The sequence below is a fragment of the Myotis lucifugus genome, unplaced genomic scaffold (assembly GCF_000147115.1).
Source record: "Myotis lucifugus unplaced genomic scaffold, Myoluc2.0 scaffold_190, whole genome shotgun sequence".
NCBI lineage: Eukaryota > Metazoa > Chordata > Mammalia > Chiroptera > Vespertilionidae > Myotis > Myotis lucifugus.
In genome coordinates, this window is record NW_005871238.1 from 1,061,026 (window position 1) to 1,069,199 (window position 8,174).

General features: G+C 47.6%; 1 non-coding gene across 1 annotated transcript; it reads right to left on the minus strand.

Annotated features, from left to right (window-relative positions):
- Positions 1–5,333: 5,333 nt before the first annotated feature.
- Positions 5,334–5,407, minus strand: TRNAR-UCU. The gene has a single exon. It is a non-coding gene; the product is annotated as a tRNA-Arg (tRNA).
- Positions 5,408–8,174: the final 2,767 nt, after the last annotated feature.

Genomic DNA, 8,174 nt, shown 5'->3' on the forward strand with positions numbered 1-8,174 from the left:
CACTAGGGTGGGAGGCATGGCCTGAGGTTCCCCGTCAAGCCCCACAGGGCGGGGGGCACAGCCTGAGGTCCCCCGCCTTGGCCAGGCGCCATGCAGCCTCAGGTCCCTGCTATTCGGCCATTACATGATGGCATCATGACCAATTTGCATATGGCCCTATTATTAGATAGATATGCACAGCCCATGAACAAGGGCAATAGGGTAGTGAAGACCTGGGGGGTTGGGTAAAGGTTGGGAGGAGGGAGCATGGCGGGGGAGGGTTGTGCACAATGGGAGATATACTATCAACAATGAAAATATATTTAAAAAATAGAAATTAACAATAATAATTAATAATGAATTAGAACAATGTACTGTAATAAAAGTTATGTGAATGGATTTGGGCCCTTATTAAGTAAAATAAGAGTTACTAGTGAGAAGTATGTAGTGGGCTGGAGTCACGCACCTATGACATGAGGCCATGATGTATCAAAAAAGATTTTATTCTGACCAGCTGGGTGCAGGTGGGCTGAGACCAAGGAAGGCATCAGTGAAGAGAGCAGGGAGAGATAGGTATTTATTAACTTCTGCTGGCTGCAAGCCGCTCTGTTGACGTAAGGGTCTGGTCCATCCTTGGTTCCTCCCATACCAGGTGTCTCCTGGTTATCTGAGCTATGCTGTGCTGGAGGCTGCAAGCTTTCTGCAAGATATCTGCTAAGCACAATAAGTCTTTCTCTGCCCCGTTTTATTCTCTTCCACTAGAACTCAAACACTGTAATACCACGACAGCCGATCTGATAATTAAGACAGCTGCTGAGACAAATGGGAGGGTAGTGTTTAAAGCATAGATATGCTGGACAAAGGGAGGACTCCGGTCATAGGCAGGGGGGAATGGGATGGCTTGAGATTTCATCACACTATTCAGAATGGTGTGCGGTTTAAAATTTATGACTTGTTTATTTCCAGAATCTTCCACTTAATATTTGTGGACGGTGGTTAACCGTGGGCACCTGAAACTGAGGAAAGTAAAACCCTGAATAGAAGGAGCCTCCTGGATCTACCACAATCCTCTGATAGCGTCATTTACTATCTGTTCTCTGGCTCTGCCATAAGAATATGCACTCATTTCCTCAATAAATTAAATATGGAACTGCCATTTGACCCACTGATCCCACTTCTAGGAATACATCCTAAGAAGCCTGAAACACCCATCAGAAAGAATGTATGCGCCCTGTGTTCATAGCAGCACAATTTACAATAGCCAAGATCTGGAAACAGCCCAAGTGCCCATCAGTAGATGAGTGGATAAAACAGCCGTGGTACATTTACACCAGGGAATACTGTGCAGCAATAAAAAAGAAGGGTCTCTTACCCTTTGAGACAGCATGGAGGGACCTGGAGAGCATTATGCTAAGTGAAATAAGGCAGTCAGAGAAAGACAAGTATCACATGATCTCACTCACATGTGGAATCTAATGAATAACATAAACTGGTGAACAAAATAGATCCAGAGACATGGAAGCATGCAACAGACTGCAGAATCTCAGAGGGAAGGCGGGGGGTGGGGATGGATGTGTGGGAAGTGATCAACCAAAGACCTTGTATGGGTATATGCATAACCCATGGATACACACAAAAGAGTGGTGAAGGCCTAGGGTGGGAGATGGGGGACGGGGATGGGCTAGAAGAGGTCAATGGTGGGGGGGGGGAGTGGAGGGAGCATATGTAATACTTACAACAGAAAGATTTTTTTTTTAAAAGAAGAATATGCATCCATGACAGATAGACTGCTGCTATTTTGGATCTCAGTGCCTGAGAATGGAAAGTGGCACAAAAGAGCACTTGACGAATACTTGTGAAGCGAGTGAATTAACTCATGATGTTGCCTGTGTGTGTGATCCCCAGGAGCGATGACTCTTTCTCTTTCCTATAAACATAACTTATAGCCAATCCAAGTCAGCATCAGTTCTTTCCTAGATCAATCAGATGCCCACCACATTCCAGGCACTGGGATTACAATAATAAGTAAGAGCCATCCCACTGGTGTACTTTGTAATGATCAGCTCCAACCTATGTGACACTTGAGTTCTACAGTGAAGTAACTTTAAAAAGCCCACTCATTTTATTTTATATTCTGTCTTTAAAATACAGCAATTACAATACTCACAAATTAGGAGTTGTCTCTCAGTATTAAGAATAAAGAGGAATTTCAACCAATATGGAAACTCTCGCACCCAGTCCTGTGATATTCTTCTTCAAGTCCCCAAAACAGCACCCCTCAGAGAGTGAGGGGGCTGAAGGCTGAGGGATGTTTGAGGAGGTGCAAGCTTCTAGTTCCCTTAAGTGGGAACCTCTACCTATCTGCTGAGATGCAGCCCCCAGCTAAGCAAGGCACAGAGGGGCCATCTGTCCTCTGACCAACTCTACCAGCTGGAAAAGCCCAGTCCATCCTCTTTCTTGGGGTAGCACAAGCCCACATCGGCCCCAGCTGAAGGTATGCGGTCCCCCTGGATGCTCCAGGCAGGGGCTGACATTCAGACCCTCTTATTTCCCACCTTGTGGCCTTGAACCTTTCTTACAGGCTGAGGAGAGAGACGAAAGCCACTAGAATAGCGGTTCTCAACCTGTGGGTCGAGACCCCTTTGGCAGTCGAACGACCCTTTCACAGGGGTCGCCTAAGACCATCCTGCATATCAGATATTTACATTACAATTCATAACATTCATAACAGTAGCAACATTACAGTTATGAAGTAGCAACTAAAATAATTTTATGGTTGGGTCACAGCATGAGGAACCGTATTTAAAGGGCCAGAAGGTTGAGAACCACTGCACTAGAACATTACGGTAACATAGCTGGTATATCTGTGCAGAGCTGCACAATGAACTTCCTCATTCATTTCTCATTTGGAGGGTAGATCGTATAAAAAAGCAAATTAAAGTTTGGAGAGGTTCAGCAACTTGGCAGAACCACAATTTGAACCAAGATCTTCTGATTCTTAGTTAGAAAATGAAAATGATTGACTAAAACCAGGTTTGAGGGATTGTCTGTGGGTTTTAATTCTCACTGGTAGAGAATTTCACCTAAGGAGCTGGCTACATTGTACCCTGGTCAAACATTTGAACAAATATCAGTTTGGTTCACCCAACCAAAGAACTTGTATGTATATTTGCAGAACTCATGGACACAGACAACAGTGTGGTGAAGGCCTGGGGTAGGGAAGAGGGTGCTGGCTAGAAGGGGTGCAGGGGGAGGAAAAGGGAATATATGTAATACTTTCAACAATAAAGATTAAAACACATATATTTATTTGATGTCTACTTGGCTACACATCCCCTCTCAGTTCCTAACGCCCACTCCTAGCCTCCACAGTGTCATGAAGTCTTTATTCCTAGAAAGCTTCTAGAATTGAGCAAATGAGGGCCATAATGACCCTAGACCCGTGGTCGGCAAACTGAGGCTCTCGAGCCACATGCGGCTCTTTGGCCCCTTGAGTGTGGCTCTTCCACAAAATACCACAAAATGCCACGTGCGGGTGCATGCGTACAGTGCAATTGAAACTTCGTGGCCCATGCACAGAAGTCGGTATTTCGTGGAAGAGCCACGCTCAAGGGGCCAAAGAGCCACATGTGGCTCGAGAGCCACAGTTTGCTGAGCTGCAGTTTGCCGACCACTGCCCTAGACCTTTGCCCCAACCTTTAAGAGTGACAGAGGGACGACCCCCTTACTTCCCTTTTCTGCTGAGCAGTCCTGTTGCTATCGAACAATGCAAGAGGAACTTGAACGATGGAGGATTCTGGGTGTGGTTGGAAAATGTAACAGCCCCTTTTCTAAACGCCCTACCTCACCCTCATCCACACACCCACCCCCTGCCCCCGTCCCACACACCAATTTTTCCATTCAGGCCAAAGCTTAAAGCAGAAATTCCTAGGATAGGCCGAGCTCACAAGAAAAGGCACCGGCATTTCTGGCCCACAGAAGCGTCCTCAGGGCACGTCCTCAGGACTGACACGGGGAGTTAGTATCTGACCTTGCATTCCACCACCGTAGCTCAGAGAGGAAAGCTACGTGGGCTCTTACTGGAAGAATCACAAGACCTTTAAAGTACTGCACTTCAAAAGAATTTCAGGAGTTTCAATTTGCTACAAACATGCACACGCCCCAAAGGCAAAAACATCAGTCTCCCTCCAGAGTCCTCCTGTCTGCTCCCTCAACTCCTCCCTCTCGGTTCGGCGTCCGTGCGGTTACATTGTGTGTGGGTTCTCCCCCTGGACCCCACCCCAGCTTCCTCAGGAGAGCCGAGTTCAAGGCTGGCTGTGTCCTCTGGCCACCCACCCAGAGCCCCGAGTGGGAAAGAAGTCACCTCCCCAGCAGTGGGAGGAGAGATCTGTCTCCTCAGACTTTCTGGTTCGTGGGAGGTGGGGGTCGGCTCCTGGCTTGGGTGGCACCCTCTAGCTTACAGGCTGGTGATTGCAAAATGCAAGGGAGAGAGCCAGCCCAGCCCCAAGTAGAAACCCAAGCTCCCTCCCCATCTCGCTGAAGGTGAGACAGAAAAGGGGGGCAGAAGTGAATGCGGGTGAGAGAGGTGGGGAGACGTGGCTTGTTGGAAACCAGGAGTTATCAAAATAACATTTAGATACAAGCCTCGAAGCTTGCCGGGCAAACAGGACAAGCTGAAAACTTCTCGCAGGAACGAGCATTTACCTGGGAGACCTTTGAGTTTCGGGAGACAAGTTCATCGGCCACTGGCAATGAGTGTGCCGCGGTGTCATGTATTCCATGGAGACAAAGAGCAATGATTGCCTCTCACCCTGTGGAAGTGGAAATGAGTGATGGGTTTTCGCACAAAAAGCCCCAGGGATGCAAATGTGTAGGTGACAAAGATAGCACAGATTACCCTCTGCGTGACCCCATCCATCACCTGACCTTATCCAGGTCAAGGTGGGTGTTACCTGAGAGGACAGCTGGGCACGTCCCCGTTGGCATATGGGACAATCTGCCTTTTTGTGTTTTCAGAGGTAAAAGGAGGGGACCATCGTCGTCCCAGAACCAGTGGCCTGGCATCTGAGTCACCATGTACCAGTGATTCCCCTCTGAAGCAAAAGATGCGAAAGCTGTGCCTTGCAGGCTGAGTAGAGAGAGGCAGCAGGCATCTGAGCCTTCACTAACAATGACAGTCAGGAAGGGAGGGGCGGAGAAAGAATGAAGAGGGAGGAAAGGGGGAGGGGGAGGAGGTCCAGGATTCCCCAGCAAAGGGGTTTCCTTTCTCCATCCCAGAGCCTCCAGGGAGGGATAAATATAATTATGAACCTAGCATGACACCATGAAAAATAAAAGAGAGCCTGCCAGGTGACCATCTCTGCCGGGACTCGAACCCGGAACCTCTGGATTAGAAGTCCAGCGCGCTCGTCCATTGCGCCACAGAGACCTCACCACATACACAGCATCAGCACCAGAACTGAAAAAGCACATACCTTCTGCATCACAGAGCCATCTCAGCATCCTGCTCTCTCAGCCGCGTGGGGACAAGGACAGCTGGAAAATCTGGAGTGGAGATCTACCAGCCGGCTCCCTCAAAGCTTTTCTCCACAGTGCAGGGTCCTGGGGTCCTCGGAGGACTGGAGGAATGTGAGGATGGCCACTTTCCCAGCACCAGACTCTCAGACTGAGGAGGTCAGAGCCAGAGCCCTGGCTGTCCTTTTCTCTCCAGCCTTAAGGGAGGACAGGGGGAAAGCTTTCCTCTATTCTCATGCTAACTATGCAGATCACGCCCTGCCTAGCAGCTATCTCTACCTCCACCCCGCCCCTATCACCGTCATTTCATCCCAGTTCAGCTATTCTCACAGAGAGAGGCTGGGCAAAGCTGGGGGAGTCAGGAAAACCCTGGGTCCCTGAGACAAAGGAGTTGCTCCTGTACGGAAACGGTGTGAACAGCGGCAGAGGCTAGCGGGGAAGCTGGGTTCCCGGAGACCAGCCCAGCTCTCCGCTCTGAGGGCTGTTGTGGTCAAGCCCAAGGAAGAGGTGCTGGGAGTGTGATGGGATGTCCCTTCAGTATCTCCACTTGAATTAAGGATGGAGGAGGAGACAGAACAGTGGTGAGTGTGTGTGTGTGTGTGTGTGTGTGTAGAGAGAGAGAGAGAGAGAGAGAGAGAGAGAGAGAGAGAGAGAGAGAGCTTGCATGCAGGGAGGAGGGTGAGAATGGCAGCTCCCTAATGAAATACCTGTTTCCCCTCCCCCCACCTTCCCTGGCGCCAAGCCTCGGTCGTTTTCCCCCCCAAGGCTGCCTAATGTAAAGGCTGCCTAATGTAAAGAGTGAGGATTTCTCAGCTGTCAGGACTGGAGGCTTCCTAGGAAATTCCAAGTGACCATCCTTTCATAACCATATACAGGGGTGGGCAAAAGTAGGGTTACAATCGCAACTCAAATAAATAATACAATAATTAATAAATTTCACATACTCACAGCTGTAAACTTAGTTTTGCCCACCCCTGTATGAAGGCCTTCATAGCAGCAGCCCAGATCCAAAAAAAAAAAAAAAAATAGTTCCTATTTTTAAAAGCTTCCTAGAAAAGACAAATCCATAATCACTGTTGGTTATAGGTTCCGCTATGCCCGTTCTGGGTGCCTAATCTAAGTCCTTCTTACCTCACCTTCAGCTCACTTATTTTTTCTATTTGATTCCCAGATACATCAAGGGGCAATTGGCCTCTATGTTCCAATGATAATGCGTTAATTTAAAGCCCTTGATTCAGTATTCACCACAGCACTTCCATGCGAAAGGTTACAATAGAAGCAGAAAGCGGGCTCAGACTCCTTCCTCTTTCCTCTCAGTGTGTGCTTCTATGGCCCACAGCTCTGGACACACCAATTGACTTCAATCATAACACAAAATAGTTCCCTCTAACCCAGCGGTTCTCAACCTTGGCTGCACATTGGAATCACCTGGGAATCTTTTTAAAACCCTGATTTCTGGGCCTCATCCTCCGGAAATTCTGTTTCTTTGTTAGTCATGTTGTGACCTCACCCCATAACAAAGAAACAGACTTTCAGGAGGATGAGGCTCAGAAATCAGGATTTTAAAAAGATTCCCAGATGATTCTAATGTGCAGCCAAGGTTGAGAACCACTGCTCTAACCTGAGATCAGGTGATAGCCAAGTGAAGAGCAATAGGCAATATGAAGAGCCTCATGTGACAGATCTTTAAGGGCCCTTCTAACTCTAAGGCGATCATCACAATATCTCACACTTCCCTACCCACTCATATGGCCCCAAGAACGAGATCTGAGAGAGAACAGGACCAAAGTGGTTCTGTCAGGTTGGGATGCAAGGAGGAGACTCTAACATCTGGGGAAAAGAAGATTCCAATCAAACTTGCCTTTCACCTAGGACCTAGAGAGGAGCTCAGAAAAGCGAAACTGCCCTAACCGGTTTGGCTCAGTGGATAGAGCATTAGCCTGCGGACTCAAGGGTCCCAGGTTCAATTCTGGTTAAGGGCATGTACCTTGGTTGTGGGCACATCCCCAGTAGGGAGTGTGCAGGAAGCAGCTGATCGATGTTTCTCTCTCATCGATTTCTCTTTCATCGATGTTTCTAACTATCCTTTTCCATTCCTCTCTGTAAAAAAATCAATAAAATATATCTCAAAACAACAAAAAAACTTTGCTTAAAAAAAAAAGAAAAGCGAAACTGATGGTGTATATAATAAACCTACAACAAGGACACAGAGAATAGACCTTTCTTAGCACACGGACCCTAGACAACTCCAAGAACCTGACACCCAGAACACAGTGCTAGCCAGAGATTGTATTGCTTTGAGTGGCTAGTGACAAAGAACTTGTTAGGAGGCTCATGTGTCTGTAAAAAGGAAGCTCTACTCTATAGGCCACCATGAATCACTCAAATGCAATACAAGTGCTCAGTTCACTTCCCACCAGGTGTGGTCAGTGGTCTCTCAGATGCAGACACACACCCTCTGCTTTTCATAAATATATTGTCCAATGCCTAAGAAATCCATTGGACCAAATTTTGCCCAAAGCTTCATTGTCTCTTTTTTTAAAAATATAGTTTATTGATTTTTTTACAGAGAGGAAGGGGGAGGGATAGAGAGTTAGAAACATTGATGAGAGAGAACCATCCATCAGCTGCCTCCTGCACACTCCCCACTGGGGATGTGCCTGCAACCAAGGTACATGCCC